This window comes from Boleophthalmus pectinirostris, unplaced genomic scaffold (genome assembly GCF_026225935.1).
Source record: "Boleophthalmus pectinirostris isolate CB_2022bp ecotype Guang Dong unplaced genomic scaffold, ASM2622593v1 HiC_scaffold_13, whole genome shotgun sequence".
Classification (NCBI taxonomy): domain Eukaryota; kingdom Metazoa; phylum Chordata; class Actinopteri; order Gobiiformes; family Gobiidae; genus Boleophthalmus; species Boleophthalmus pectinirostris.
In genome coordinates this window covers 22,446,450-22,464,092 of record NW_026571036.1, presented here as the reverse complement: position 1 = coordinate 22,464,092, position 17,643 = coordinate 22,446,450, and positions in this window count along the sequence as shown.

The window sequence follows — 17,643 nt, the reverse complement described above, 5'->3', positions numbered from 1 at the left end:
AAAACACAATTTGATTTTTATTAGTATTTTTTTTTATTGTGCAATCCTACATTGGACAAAATGACCCGTTATGGGGAAGAATAGAAAGAAACACCCGAAAGGTTCATTCAACACTCCTTGATATTAGCTCTTAACATTAACATTTATATTTGGCAGGTCTGTTTATGCTTTGTGTTGTTTCTCATTGCAACCTGCTCTAATGTAACTGTCATTGTTGTGTGTCATAATGAGGTTTGCTTTAACTGCAGCTGTGTCTTGGTCATGACTGCCTCCTCCACTGCAGCTGCTCCCGCTCTGCACTTATTAGAGAATTTAAAAGACTTTTCCAAACTAGAGGAAGTTAGCCTTGGTCTGGTCCACTGGTCTCACAGGCTCATAAAGCATTGATGTAATACATGTCAATAGTCCGCTTGTTGATACCACGTGCTGCTTGGTCATTATTAGCATGTGCAGCAGACCGTTAGCTCTGCAGGTGCCAAGGTGTCATCCCTTCCAACAGGATATTGCACTCATAATCACGTCCAGGCCCGTCCACAGAAATTTGGGGGCCCGGGACAAGAAACCTCACATGGACCCCCCTTTAATACAAATTAATAGGAAGAGGGTCCATTTCTGGGCCCCTAAAACTCTGGGGCCCGGGACAAGAGACCCCCTTGTCCCCCTCGTCTACTGCCTCGATCACTTCCACCAAATGACTGCCAGTAAAGGGAGCCATTTTGACTAGGGGAAAACTTGGAAGATACAATAGCTTTTTTAATGGTCCTATATTGCAGAAAATTGACTGTGGGTTTTAAGCCAATTTAGAATGTTGTTACCTCATCAAAAACATATCTGGAGGTGTGTTTTGTTTCATTCACACATGTAAAGTGTGAGCAATCCTTTATTTTTATTCTGTCTCTGAAGAAACAACATTACAACATAGATCAGAAAATAGAGAAATATTGGCCCTGGGAACAATATATAATGACTGTCACTCTTAAGTAGTGTGGCCTAGATTAGGGATGGGCATGATTAATCGATTAATCGATAATTGATCATTAAGAATTTCATCGATTACGTTGATTTTAATCGGCAAACTGAATGTAGGTTGCTGTGCGTAGCGTGACCAAACAGGGGTCCGTACATGTAGCTCTCTGCACTCAGAAGGAGCGAGCAAACACAAACATTCGGTCAGCCTGCAACGCACCGAAGCACAAATGCGTATTTAACGATGACTTGTACAAGAAATTCCACGCTTTCCGTTGTGTTCGGGACAAGTGGGAGGCCATGTGCACAGTGTACAAAGCAGGAACGGAGTCCAATGGGAAAAAGCTTTGCCAGGTGAGAGTCGTGCAGTGTCGATGACGAGTCCCCTCCCTCCCACCTGGTTGATTACAATTATTGATTAACCGAATAACCACTCCCACTCTTCAAGGTGTACTATGTAACTTTTGGGTTTGGGGTCCTTCATTATCTTGTTTTGCCTGCAATGTTCTTTGTTGTTCTGCCTGGAATGTTCCATAGTATGACACTGAACAGCTCTACTTTACATTTATTAAATTACAGGTGGTTTTATAGCTCAAAAATACAGGGTTGCCTCTCCACAGAGCGGGGTTGCCTCTTCATAGATCTGGGGCCTCATTTATAAAGCTTGCACAAATCCTTGCGTACGCCAACTGCGGTATTTATAAAACTCGTCTTAAGCGCAGTGCTTTGCTTAACTCTACGCCAACTCAGAACTTCCCGTAAGCTCTACGCAAAGTCTGGAGACACAGGGAAAAAGCGACACTCATGGAGAAGCGCTTAGAAGTGAACAGAGTTTGGGGAAGTGTTTGTTCAGGAACTTGACAGAAAATCCATGTATATAAAAGAATTGCCTTCAGATTTGTGCATTTAAGTGTTTGGTTAGCCAAAACATGGAGAAGGGCTGTTTATTCCACTCATTATTCTCCACAATATTATGCATTTGAAACTTGTGCACGAGCGCGGCCACGTTTCCGGTGTAGTGCAGGGTCTCCTGCAGTCCACGACCATAGACTTCTGTAGAACACAGTCTATGGCTGTAACCCAACACAGAAAACGAAATAATGACTGGACCTGAGAGAAAGCTCTTCCCTTGGACACAGTAGGATCCAGACTTTTGGTTTAATGAATGCAACTTTAACACTTTTACTTCAGTCTTTATGCACCAAGCGCCAGAGTGGTCCGAGTCTACTCATGACACAAAGCCTACTGTCCGAACCTGACCCGAATCCTAAATATTTCCTACATTTTTGTGTAATGGAGACCTTTGGCAAATGATAGCTTGCTCTCTGACAGTATGAAGAACAGAATAATGCCCGTTGCCCGCCCCAACCCATGCCCGCACACTCATAGAGGTAAGCAGTGTGGACATTTCGTGTGGACTTTTATTAGCAGAATAACAGAACCTGATCTGTGTCTAATGTGCTAAATCTGTGTCCACGTATCTTCGTATCCCTCCCTCGCTCCTTTCGCTCTCCAGGGGAGGGCTTCTGAATCTCTTGCACACGCTCATAATTTGACCATTCAGATCACTGCATGCACGTATCTACATGTATATGCATATATATATACAGAACCAGTCCCCACACACATCATAGGCAGACTTAAAAATATAGCGACAAAACTCTTGAAACAGCAAGAAAATACATTGACTTTACTGTAAAGATGTGCTGCCTAAATATTATGAAATATTATTAAATGAACAGATGAGTCATTGTTGTCACTTTTAGTTTTGTATTTATTTGTTAAACCTTGTTAAAGTCTTTAACGTGACCACGTGGTGCTGCGTGGGGCGTCCCCCTCCCTCTCTGTCCCACGCGCGTCGGTTACACCCACTGATTATCGGCTCATGTGTAGGGAAATCTCATTCACAAATCACTTTGCATGCTCCTTTTATGGTGAGGTGGAGGTGTGGAGAGGGCATGACGTGATGTGGGTTTGCGTACACAAATTCTAGTTGCAGGTAGGGTCTATAAAGCACAAATTGCGTGGTTTAGTGTGTGCGGTGGGTTTTCTAAATACGGAGTTTGCGTGACGCATGCCTTTTGTGGCTACAAGGTTTACGCAGTAGCTTATGACAACTCCTACACAGTTTTTTATAAATGAGGCCCCTAATCTGACCTATAACTTGGTCTGGTCTGGTCTCCATGAAGAAAAAATTCTTAAAACCCTACTGGGAAACAATAGAGAAAACAATAACATCTTCTTGGAGACGATTATTTGACAGACCCTCCACCACGAAGGTTACACAGTTTCACTATGTTTGTAAATCAAAGCAAAAGTATGTAATGGCTACGCTGGTTAACAAAAATTGAACCAGGTTTACCGGTCTTAAAAAATCAAAAGCATATTATTTAGTACAGTCATGAGTGACTTTTACATATCTGATCGTGCTGTTTTACAGCACTCATTTTCACCTGTTTCTCTTTAATCCTTCAAACATAAAGCTCACCATCAAGTCGAGTCATGAATACCAGACATTATCCAAAGTATGGGCTCACAACAGAGACATGCTGACTTCATTATATAAACTCATATAATAGAGTTTATGGCAGGGTTTAGCTGTAATCTGGCAAAACGACGCAACATATCACTGTATATGTATGTTTTATATGTACTGCTTTACGGTATCTACTGCTCTGCTGGCTATTATAGGTTCTGAATGCTTTGACTGCTATTTTCTTGTAATAAAAACTACCCCTGGACAAAAACAGCACTCGACTGTACCATAATTTTAAAATACAAACACATGGAGGATTACAGTGTTGTATGCCACACCAGTAGAGAGCTGTGGATCTTATGGCTTGCTACTTGGTTATTACTTGGCATCACATTTTCTTTTCTGAAGGACTGTTTATAAACTGCTTAAATCAGTTACCTTGTCAGTGTTACGATGATTCAAATAAGTATTTTGTTTAGCAATACCAACATTACATTAGGTCCTACAGTAGGTGATACAGTAGTACAGTATCAGCTAATGCCAAAAGGAATTAAGTGCTCAGGACATGTTCAGTTTTCTGAAAAAACTTTACCATGACAGTGCCAGAGATGGTAGAATCTTGGATTTGTCATGGCAACCGGCAAATATACGAAGCTACTAGATACAAATCCATAAGTAAAAATTGAGCTGGTAGAGCAGTAGAATTATTATTTCTGAATCTACAACATTGGCACATTTTCTAACTCTGTAAATCAGGCATGTCCAAACTATGGCCCGGGGGCCAAATGAGGCCCTCAGATGAATTTTTCTTGGCCCTCAGGCTTCCAGGTGAATTGGCCCAAATTACCTTGTATCAATTAAAAATTTGCATTTTACTGCAAGTTTTTTGAAAATCTACCTTGTTAAAGCGAATATTTAATATTTAGTGTGTGGTTTTTAAGGATCTTAGCATGAATAAAGACTGATGGCTCATTATAACGTGTTAAACATGTACAAATTTCAATTATTCACTGTATTGAGCTCCAGTCTACAGCCCTCGATCGGCCCTCTGCTTCATCTGTGTTTTGAGATGTGGCCCTTGATGAAAAAAGTTTGGACACCCCTGCTGTAAATGAACAGAATCTAACTTTAAATAGACTTAATATAGGATTCACACTTGCACACCTCACCATCAGAATACTGACTACACATGGACCAGGACTAGAATGGGACCAAATTTAAGTGTAGATCAGGAATAACTGGGCTCAGACTAGAACTAAACTAGGACAAGAGTTAGTCCGACTGGTCCAGGAAATCAGCTGGGGGCCTGGTATTCCGTGATTCGTCCTCATGTCTCTCCCTCTCTGAGTCAGAGCCGAGCAGCTGTGTTGACTGTCTAACACGCGCTTGCCCTGATTACGGCCTGTGTTTGGACTCAGACACTTGTTAACTTTGATGCTGTAAATGGGTGCTGCTTACGCCCTAGGGCTGTCCAGGCGGTGTTTATCTTAGCTACAGTGATACGTTTCATCTTCGATAATCTCCTATTGGCACATGCTGGGGTTGTGCTCCATTAAAAGTCCAAGATGTTGGAGATGATGTCTTTGTTTTAGATTTTATGATTTGTTGATTTTAATAATCTGTTGTGTTTCTTAGCATGAGGAGGCGTTAAAAAAACAAAACTCCACTGCTAACAAGATGCAGGTGGAGTAAATGCCATCAGAGCTCAGCTGCAGGCTATGATGCTGCCAGGATCCTATTAGAGAATAATGCACAATGTTATAGTCTATTTTCTGGATTTATGGCTGTTTTTAGTTGGGTAAATGAACCAAGTTATTAACATGGCACACAACAACCAGCAACACTTAACATTTTGGAGCTCTTTGGAAAGAAAAACAAATACGTAAATAACATTTTATTATTTTAATGTAGCAGAAAGCTCAAGGTGTCATTCTTTTAGATTTTGGGTACACCCATAGACTGTATAATGAACATAACTAACCCCCTAGCCCAGGGGTCTCCAACCTTTTTCCTTTGGTGAGCAACCTTTATGAAACAAAAATGCCAGAGAGCTACTCATTTTGGCAGTCGCAAGAAATTGAGAAAGTAGAAGAACTATAGAGAGGGTGCAGTTAGATGCCTATTAAATATAAATAATTATCCGTTTATTAGGCATCAAAACGACACATTTACAACAGTAATTAATCAGATTTTATTTATAAAATACAATACAAATCAGAAAGACATATCAGAAAGACACATACATATACAGAAATCCTTTTGCGAGCTGCTTGGAAAGAGGTGGAGACCTACTGGTAGCTCCCGAGCTACAGGTTGAAGACCCCTGCCCTAGCCACAGTGTTGTGCATGAACGAGTTCAAAAGAACGTGTTCATTGAACACGTTCATTTTTCAGTGAACTTTGAACTGAACGCAACACTTTTGTAAATCAAGAACTTGAACGTGAATTTGTTCAAATTATGTGTGATGAACGACGTACGTCACTGTTGGGCTTCAGTTAAACGTCGGAATTTGTTTTCACCTGACGAGTGACGATCTGCTCGCACTTCACCTCACGAAACCACAGCCGCGTGTCAACGCGAAGGCGACTCCACCGGCAGCTTTAGCGGAACGTACGGGCTCTTGTGTCTCTCAATGGGAAGTCAATCAAACTTGACTGGGCGCGTTTAGCTGCTTGTATTTACCTTCTGTACAGGCTGACCACGGCAAACGCAAGGATTTCAAAAGTTAATTTCAAAGCACTAATTAAAAGTGTATGTGGATCTGGGCTCTTTCACATGATACACAACTGCCCAGGGAGCACAATGTGCTGATGGTAAATGCACAAATACAACAATAGATACATGCTCTCTGTGTATTTTGACGGGGACGCTCGCGTAGAGCGTCAAAAAATAGGATGGATCCTATTTTCTGAAATCTACACGCACAGGACGTGCTGCTCCGCGCGCGTATTATTTTACTTGGTACATATGTCAGTAACGCGCGTCACAGTGCTTTTTTAACCTGGATTGAAATGGTGGGTTTTTCGTTTTTCTTCAGACAAATTTGCTAAAATCACCGCGATATCAGCAGCGGTGAAACGCCGGAGATGCGCCCGCGTAAACCGTGATCCTGAGCGAAAGGACCGACGCAGAACTCCGAGCTCCACCGAGATAAACTGGTTTAGTCTTGGTTTAGTCCTGGTTTAGTCCTGGTTCAGTTCTGGTTTAGACCTGGTTTAGTCCTGGTTCAGTTCTGGTTTAGTCCTGGTTCAGTCCTGGTTCAATCCTGGTTTAGACCTGGTTTAGTCTTGGTTTATTCCTGGTTTAGACCTGGTTCAGTCCTGGTTCAATTCTGGTTCAGTCCTGGTTTAGTCTTGGTTTATTCCTGGTTTAGACCTGGTTCAGTCCTGGTTCAGTTCTGGTTTAGTCGTGGTTTAGTCCTGGTTTAGACCTGGTTTAGACCTGGTTTAGTCCTGGTTCAGTTCTGGTATAGACCTGGTTTAGTCCTGGTTTAGACCTGGTTTATTCCTGGTTTGGACCTGGTTCAGTTCTGGTTTAGTCCTGGTTTAGTCCTGGTTCAGTCCTGGTTCAGTCCATATACGGCGCAAAAGTTCAGCATCTTAACAGTTCTTTTGGTGAGAGTAAATTAAAAGTGCTGCAATAGTCATGTAATGTTTTACATTTTAAATACAGTAATATTGTAATGTAACAAATGACTTTGAAATGACAGTAACAAGTCATAAATAACACATTACAGTTTTAAAGTCACTTGTCCAACAGTGGATCTTGTAAAGTTGTTGTAAACTAGAAGTCAGTTTGAAAAATAAAAGCAGCCTTTCATTTACAGATCTCATCTAAATATAAAATGAACTGAACTTTGAACTAGTTCAAAATTAAAATTGTGAACTATGAACGTGAACTATTCACTTTGAACAAGTGTGAACTGAACTTTGAACTAGTTCATGAAAAGTGTGAACTTGCACAACACTAGCCATTACGTACCACATAGGAAGGGTTCATGGATGCACTTTCCACTCCTTTGACTTTTTTGACTAAATTGTTGTCCCTCTCTCTACTGTCCCTTTCTAACTGCTCCAGTTAGCCTTGTCATCTTGGTCTTAAATTGTTCATATTAACCTGCTCTACATGATCCTGGTGTTTTTATTTTGCCATTTCCTCAGTTTAATTGTAACCATTCAGTCTTTAGGTATAACCCCATTTAATACCTCTAGGTGTGTATAATTTTATTCTAATAAAAAGTTAAACAGTAAATCCTCTAACACCACCTGTGGAATTAAGTTTACATCCTGTTTTTGGTACTGTTATGAGAAAATTATTTCACTTTGTTCAATTGTGCAGGAAGATAAGACTTTGTGCTAGTTTTTATTTCATGTGAATAGACTCAGTAATTGCAGAGATATTAATCATAAACTCTGAATGTTGCTTAATCACCCTGTTATTGACCAATGGCTGTTTCATATTTTGATTTTCTAACTTTCTGTCACTGAAATCAACAATTTTGCGAGGTGACTGCTGTTGTAAATTTGGTCTAGACAAAACTAAATTAAACTGATTTCAAATAAACCATGAAAACATCTCCAATATGCCAAATTCTGCCTTATTTAGTCCTCCACATAAATGTTAAAGCTGTGAAGTCACCTGAACAAAGTATCAACAAATGAAGTATCCACATTATTTACAGTAACGTTACCTTTTATAATAATGATTCTTTCCAACTGTACTCCATTGTTATGCTAATTGCACTGCTCATTTCCTGCTTAGATCATTGAATACAAACACGAGTCACATTTGCACATCTCCCGGACACTAATCTGCATGATGAACTTCCTTCCACCCGATTAACAATTCATCCAAGTTCATGACTCATTCAAATAGCCAATTTCATCCAGCTCCAGTGCCAAAGTCCAAAAGCCTTGCATTTAGCTAAATTATTTTGTGTTTGCTTTTGTAGGAGCTGAGGTTAGAAGCGTCCTTGATCAGGCTGTAGGTTCCTCTGCATTAGCATTTAGCTTTGACACTAAAGGGATTTACATGTCGGTATGCGCAGGAGCTGGCCCATTTGTGTTTCCCATTCTCTTCTCTTTGACCGCTAATTGGAGCAGTGTGAGGAGGGGGGCTGGGAGGTCTTGGATTGGAGATCTGACCTGAAGGCCGAGGTCACAACAAGGATTCAAAATATATAATATTCGATTTATTTATATATATAATTTCTCACACAATTTAATTTGTCCACATTTTGTAAAATATGGTCAGAGAAAGTTTTTGTATTAGATGCAATTACTACTATATATTTCTTAATTTACAACTTAATTGTATAGATAACCTTGTTTTAATTGCTTTGTTTTGTAATAAAATGCCCTATAAATGATGCTAGGAGTTACTGCATCAGCATATTTGTGTAAAACCTTCAGAAGTACTTTGTGATGTTATCTGATTCAAGAAAATGTGTTATTGAGTAAATGTTCCAGATAGATCTATTACCAGCTGCCAAAAATGATATGTTTTTGTAGATTAGACTTACAATACTGACAATGTGAATTTTGGCTATCTAAATCAAATAAGTAGTGAATAAAATAAAACAAGATATAGTGCATATTGGGCATCGATCTCTTTAGAAGTATATTTACAAATACTGTCAATAGATACAAAAGCATTTGCCACAGCTTCTTTTATTCCAGATCCTCTCCCATGCTGTGTTACAGAAATATTCTAATCCATTGTATTTAACGTTATAGAGCATCAAAGGCTCTTTAGGGTTTCATTAATTGTATTCCTGTATAAGACATTTACCCATTAACGCAAGATAATGGGTATTTAATTAACGCACATTTAATTTGAAAGAGAAAATCCAGAGAGATGTGTATTGATAATCACAGAGTATCCTGCATGAGTGATGTTGTGGACGGTCTTTGCTCTATTGTGCCTGAGTTCCGCTGGGGGTCTTGTGTGTAAACAGCGCCTCTCCACTCATCTTTTCTAAAGCTCTTTCTTCTCCCTCAGCCTCCTCATCCTCGGTGCATCCTCTGTCTGGATGCCCCACTGGCTCAGCTCTGGAAGTGTATTGGGGGCTTTATACTGGGGACCCTGCCTCTGCCACAATGGGTCCCTCTTCCCTCCCTCTCGTCTCTCTGGCAAGCTGGGAAGAGTAAATATTTATCAGCCCCCCACCACAATGGCAGCGCTGTGGAGAAAGGAGAGTTGTGGTGCATGTGAGGCCATGCAGCCACTATGGGCCTAAATATGGACTTCCCCAGGATCAAGAGTGGACATAACCATACACCATCACAAGATCAGACTTTGAGTTACTGAATCAGAGACTGGTAAGTGCAAAGTTTTTTTTTGTAGTAGTAGCTGCTTTTTGATATAATTGCCATCGTTTAGTTTTTGGGAAGTTCCTTGCAAAATTTGAAAGTTGGAGGTTGAGATTATTTACTTTCTAATTCTGATGTTATAATGTAGATAATTTATTGCTCTGTGCCATTTTTCATTTTAATAGATCCAGAAATGGCTAAAATACAACCAGTTTAAATAAGCACCAGTTCAGTGGTGTCATGTGATATGCTCCTAGTTGCTTCTTTTTTGGCTTAATTTGGTGGGATTCAGATGCTTGTTTTGGGGTTTTCTCTCAAAGGCTTGGCTGCTTCATTTGCTCTGAAAATCTGGCAACCCTGATAGCTGCATTGGATTTAGCAATGAGCCATGGTTTACCACAGTGGCACAGCTAACATTTGTGATAGATTATATTTGGTACAGAGATTTTTTGCCATTTTACGTATTACTGTATATTACTTTTAGGTGGTGCTATGTTCAGTCTTGATTGACTCATAACTAAATGAGGACACTAGCTGAAGTCCTTTTTTAGTTCCAGTTTAGTTCTGTTGTAGGCCTGATTCAGACCTGGTTTAGTCCAGTTTTTTTTCTCATTATTTGGGTATTCATTTGTCTTTAGTCCTGGTTTAGTCCTGGCCTTTCCTCTGCTGTAGTCCTTGTCCTGGTTTGGTTCTGTTGTAGCCCTGGTTTAAACATGATATAATCCTAGTATAGTCTTGTTTTAGACCAGGTAAAATCCTAGCTAAGTTTTCATTCAGAACTTTTGTCTTCAGTTTGATTTGAGGTGTTTTTCAGTTGTATTCTGTAACAGTAGTTTAGTCCAGGAGATGCCCAGTCTGTTTTCTACTAATGAGAAATACAGGACCTGCTGAATAAATATTTGTGGTTGACCAAATAAAGCCTCCTCTGGGTACTGTTAAATGCGGTGCAAATTTCATGACTTTCAAGGTATTTTAGTGGAGACAGACGTTTGTGACCTAATAATTCTGATCTACTGGCATTAAGATAATGTTTCTTTTGTGATACAGAACTAGCAGCTGGATGTAAATATTGATCATTTTAAAAGCAGCATATAACACGTTGCTTCTTATGGTAAATCCTTCAGTTTTTTATGGTTCAGTTAATTCACAGTATCAAATGGGATGTTGAAGTGTATGACAATTTTAAATTATTTGTGATTTCAAATACAGTCAGAATGCAAGCTTTTCTAGGTATTTTTGAGCTATAAAACCACCTGTAATTGAATAAATGTAAGGTAGAGCTGTTTAATGTCAAACTGTGGAACATTCCAGGAAGAGCAATGACATTTCCATAGAAACAAGAAGGTGACAGACCCCGAAACAAACAGCTACATAGTGCAACTTTAAACTAGGTTTGGAGTTGGAAGTAACTGGAAGACTTGAATAAAACCAATTAATTGTGCAAAATATATGAAGCATATAAAGTTTGATATCTTTTTAGTTTCCAGTTTTATTAAATCCTGATATAAGGCTGTCTGAAACGATTAGCACTCCACTTTGGCTCAGTGGATAGAGACTTCAGGTGCTTGTGTAATTATTTGTAATTTAGCATGGAAAAGGAAAAGTGCTATTACTGTGTGTATTGGATAAATGTTTTTGGCGCTGTGTGAATGAAATGGGCTCACAATGTGGAAAACGTTAACAAGTCTTGGACTGGACATGGTGCAGTGACAGGGGTCTTTGTTCTTACTGTGGATTCATTTAGGTATGGTACATTTAAGTGAAATGTTTAAACTGTAAACGTGACCATATGAAATCTAAATATTCAATATGATCACAAAACTATATATTCTGTCATTTCATAGTGAAATCAGAATTACTGATGCTAAAACAGATAAATCAGAATCTTTCAACTTTCGAGTAATATTACTGAACCTAGTCGATCAAACCGATATGTGTCATATTCAACTTTTGGACTTACAATATATTCAATCATTAATTAAACAAAACTCTTTAGCACACGACAATGAACAGTAATGATCAGGGGTGGAGAGTGTGGGGAGGCATTCAACAAACTGTCATAGAATAGTGGCTCACTACCATAGACTGTATAAATAAATGGACATAGCTAACCCACTAGCTGCTGTCTTCCAAACAGGAAGTGAGCATGGGCGTGCTTCTGGCTCCTTGGACTCTGGCTCCATTTGACCTTAAATTGAAAAATTATCACCCCTCTCTCTGTTACTGCTACAGTGAGCCTCACCATTTTGGTCTTAAAATGTTGGCATCAACTTGCACTGCATGATCCTGGTGTTTTTATTTCACTATTTTGTCTGTTAATAAATTCCTATTCCTAATATGGAACTGGCTGAAAATTCACTCCTTTAACTGCTAGCCTCCTGAGCTTCATTTGGCTGGAGCCAAATGAGTGATGTCACACTTCATTATTCCACTTCTTTATGAAGTCTATGATCACAACACAACACAAAAATACTGTGTATCTGACCATATATTACTTACCGTACAAATAAAATGTTAGTAACTGTTATATTTTAACACACAACTGTGCAAGCTTTGCCCTGTATTTTTCTCAGTATTTCAGCTTTTAGGACTAATTATAAATTCACTATAATATCACCTCTGTCTTTTGGCTCCTCAAACCTCTCAGTTATTATGAATAGACTGTCACCTTTAGTCGCTCTCACTGTGCTGCTCTGGACTTGTGACTCTACAGGATGAGCTAGCTCCGGCTCACCTCTGCTCCTCCCATCATGCCGCAGGAGAGGACCCAATGACCCAAACCATGATGTAATTCCATAAGGCTGTCAAAAATCATTTCCTTCTGAATTTTAATAATGGTGAGATTAACACCAGACCGGCACTGGGCCCCAGCCATTTACAGGGAGGGGAGTTTTTTGTTCCCATTCGTTTGCTTTTAGACCTATTTTATAGTGTTTATAAATATTTATGGCCATATACAGATGACTTATAAAGCACAAGGAAAGTCAGCTGTGTTCCAGTGTTTCAGAATTGTCTTCTGCCTTCTGCTGCCAAAAAGCTGTACCTGCCATTAGGCCATAATAATATCGTAGTTTTCTCACATATGGGTGAGAATGTGTAAAATTGCAAACAGACGGTCAGACAGCGGCTATATGCTAAAATTATAGTCACTGAAAAAATATTCATGTGTTTCAGTTTCCTGTTTATAGGTGATATTTTGAGGACTTTTTGAACATTCTATTCGAGCCAGAAATGGGACAATTTTGGTATAACACTACTGTTAGAATAGACCTAGACTGCATGCTATTGAACTCATTCTTTGTTATTAGAAAGTTGAAGTGCAGGAGTGTGCATAGACTGTATATACAAATGGACAGAGCTAACCCGCTTGTTGCCTCGCTCCAAATAGGAAGTGAGCATGGGGGTGTTTACGGCTGCATTGACTCTGTCTGCAATTAACATTGAACACCTCTCTCTCTCTGTAACTGCAGTAGTGATCCTTGTCACAGTAAGGACACATGTTTCCAGTGCAATAGAAACATCCAATATAAAAAGCTTAAATTTTTGTTGTTTAGTTTTTTTTACACACAGTGGGGACCTGCCGTCATGTTAGCTCAGTATTTTCTCCTTTGAGAGACAAATAAATCAAAAACTGAACCTTATTATAATGGGTTTTATTGACCAAATGCTGTACAACTAAAATTTAGTAATTTTGCAACAAAGAACCACACCCATTCGGTCACTGAGGTCCTGTAGATTTTCTCACAGACCCTCATGTGTTGACTGTGAAGGATGGGACACAGATAAAACATGTTTTTGACTCCGCCTCAATGCCCTGTGCACAAATGAACTCTACCTGCCCCTTGCTCACTCACACACCTGTCTCTCTCTCTCCCTCTCTCTTTCCCTCTCTCTGACCCTCTCTTTCTCTCTCTCTCCCTCCCTCTCTCCCTTCCCTTCCCTTCTCTCTCTCTCTCTCTCTCTCTCTCTTTGCTGTATCACTTTCCGTTTGATGTACAGTTTGTTTTCGGTGGTCAGGCTTCAGCGCTGTGATGCAGGAAGCTAAAAGCGGCGCCACTATTGTTCCAACATACCATCTGTGCATTAAAATCACCCATGTTATAGTACTGGGTGGTGTCTCCATGGCAAAGGCACAGACGGTAACAGTAAACCTTGCTTTGTGTTTAAATTTGGTTTATTTACACAATATAGAGGGCTTCCTGTAAAGGTACATATTAGTAACGGTAAAAACTATGAAATCTTGCCTGTATTTTTTTATGTTGGATGATTTATTGTGAGATTAAAACCCCAGCGTATTTTTGGCAGTGGACTTTTTGCATTACTGTAATTGGCTTTTTCTGAAATTTGTGTAGTGACAGGCCAATATTAATTTAACATACTATGATCTTTGGTTTGATCTCTAATAAATCTCTCAAATAAATAAGAAGGTGGAGCAAAATAGTGCTGTATACACACAATAGTGAAGTACTTACATCTAGTTCAGCATTTTACTGTGCCAAATGTGGTTGGTGGGATTGGAAATATTCCTACTGAGGCCTTATAGCAACCATATAGACCAGTTATAGGCAAGTAAACTTAATTCTCTGTGAAATTATATGACGTTTTGGTATATTTAATGGTATTACAGCTGAAAGCATTTTTTCTATACTAAAATTATATCTCCAAAATAGTCAAGAATTGTTATTTTCATTTTGATTAAATGTATTTCAACCGTAGACTGTATTCATAAATGGACATAACTAACCCTCTAGCTGCCATTCCAAATAGGAAGTAGGAAGTGAGCATGGGGGGTGCTTCCAGCTCCATCAACTCTGGCTACAATAAAAAAAATTGTCACCCCTTTCTCTGCATATGCTGCAATGAGCCTCATCAATTTGGTCTTAAAATGTCCATATTAACTCACTGTACATGATCCTGGTGTTTTTGTAGTAGTACTAGCAATAGTAGTAGTAGCAGTAACAGTGGTAGTAGTAGCAGTAGCAGCAGCAGTAGTATCCTGACCATCTGTGTTTGTGTGCAGGAGTTCTGTAGTGTTTGTCAAAGCACACATACATCATGGCGCCCGCGGGTGTCTCACTGTGTCTCCATTACGCTCCACTGCTCCTCTCACAGACACTCAACACCTGACCCTGAGCCCCCCAGTCCTTCCCACGCAAGACACTACAAATACAAGAGCCTATGAGGGACATTTCTCAGGGCCCACCAATACAAATGTACATCTAATCATTCACAAAGTTTTTACACCAAATACATAATAGGACAAAAACACTGTACCCGTTTTTTCGAAATGTGAAGAATAGTATAGTTAATTTTAAACAGGTTGCGGTGGTCCAGAGTTGTTCCTCATTGTCATTGCACATTCTAGCATCCTTTTTATTGACAAAAGTTTTTAATTGTGGCCTCTGAAAGTTGTGAAAAGTGCTTATAAACTTGAATAATTAGGATGCTCAGAATGTGTTAAGAAAATGAAGAATACCTTTGGACTATGGAGCTCAGTTTTTCCACATTTTTAAGACAGTAAAAATCAGGTACAGTGCTTTTAGTTAACTTTTGAACTCAAACTATAGTAAATATAAAACAGGGCTAAACCTTTTTAATGCATTTCTGATGCATAAATTGTCCATTGAATGAAAATTCTGTGACTTGTTTGCTTGTTATTTACTAAATTCTATTAATTCACATACATGTTTTATCATATATTTAGTTGGATAAAAAATACATTATTGATTTCATATTAGGACAGCTAACTAGCTCAGAATCTCAAAATACCTTTGCATTTTTCAGCATAAAAAAGACTCAAAATCAGGTACAGTGTTTTAAGTTAACTTTTAAACAAACCATAGCAGATATAAAACATGGCTAAATGTGTTTTTACTGTAAATTCTATTAATTCACAATCATTTTTATAATAGTTTTAGTTGGATAAAAAAATAAAACTAAAAATAAAAATAGTTTTAATTTCATATTGACTGGCCCAGAATCTCAAAATGCCTGTACGTCTAGCTTTTTCAACATGAATAAATAAATAAATTGTTTTTTAAGATGGTAAAAATGAAGTACAGTGCTTTTAGTCAACTTTTAAACCCAAAACGTGGCAGATATAAAACAGGGCTAAACCTTTCTAAATCAAGATTCTACCTTAATTTTTTCCAACATTTTACACTAACCAACTATTATTCCTTCCCCTTTACTTCACTTTCTCCTCCCTGGGTTGTGTCCTGGTAATGTGAGTGGATTGGTTTTATTTTTACCATTGTGTGTGAGTTATGATGACCTCAGACTAGATCCTCCTGCAGAAATCCTGAGACATGGACCAGCCCCTATAGCCTGCATCCGCTCGGAGCTCTTGTGCAATGTCTTTCCCAGAAGAGTAGTGAAAAAGTGTCATTATATGCACAGGAAACTCACGCATTCACTTTCCCACCTTTAATTTTGGCCCAGAACAATCTCATCTTTATATTTATTTAATGCACAAACTTTTCCAGGATTTTATGAGACCTAGGTGAGGGTATAAAACAGTAGAAAGAAGTAATGGTTCTTCTGGGGTTTATACAGAAGAACAGGCTTGGGAAAATGTTTTGCATATTCTTGGTCCATACACAAATGCGGCAACAGAATAGATAACATGTCCTTTTTATGTTATTCTAGAGCTCAAGTCATACATACATCTCATCTTTTTCAATCACAAATACTCACACAAAACTGTTACATATATAATGTTATTTTTAGTTTTTCTTCAAGCGACTATGAAACAGCACTAAATGGTTATTGTGCAAAATGTACTTCTGTGACCTTTAAAGGGACAGTCTGGAATTTTGGACGTAGGACCTCATTTCCTATTTAGCCAGAGTGTTGGAGACATGTGGAGACACTTTTTAAAATATTCCATCCAGTCCGTGTATTTGCAGAGGTCGCTGGTGCTAGGCTAGCGCATGTCAATGGCCATAGTTAGCCTGCCACTAAAAACAGTCTCACTCACTCCACAAAACACCCGAGACAAAACAATTATAACGCCAGACTGTCGATGTGAATATCTGTGTTGATAGAATAATTTTAGAAGTGAAGCCAACCTTGCATTTGAAGGATTTATGTCTGAGCAGCAGCAACGAGTGCTACTTCCCGAGTCCCTCAACATGCAACAATTCATGTGATGCAAGGTTAGTTTTATTTCAGACATTATTCTATCAACACAGACATTCACATCGACAGACTGGCGTAATAATAGTTTTGCTTCGGGTGTTTTGTGGAGTGGGTAAGACTGTTTTTAGTGGCAGGCTAGCCATTGGCATGCACTAGCCTAGCATCAGCGACCTCTGCAAATGCAAGGACTGGATGGAATATTTAATAAAGTATCTCCACATGTCTCCAACACTCTGGCTAAATAGGAAATGAGGTCTTATGTCCAAAATTCCGGACTGTCCCTTTAAGCCATGCTATAATGTTGTTACCTCATCAAAAACCACCTGGAGTTGTGTTTTGTGTCATTCATAAATGTTTGTCCTTTGTTGTTAGTCTGTCTACATCCCCAAAGTTCTCCAAAGTGTGAAGTCATGAAGCGGTAAGCAGTTTATGTTAACAGTTACCTCTGATCTTTGGTTTGGTAGAGATTGGCAATTCCAGGGCTGAAATGATCCAAATGATTCTAGTGCAGGTGTATGGAGTTGAAAAACACAGTGAAGCACTTCCTGTATTACCACATGACATCACAAGGTGGAACAGAGTCTTTTCCATCTGAGAGATGAACTCAGCCTAAATATACAGGATTTGTATATTAAATGGGTATGAATAAAATAAAGCACAACCCAGGTATGTTTGTCATGAGAAAACAACATTATAGCATAAATCAGAAAATAGTGTATTATGCGCCGTTTAAAGTGTCTGTGCTGTGT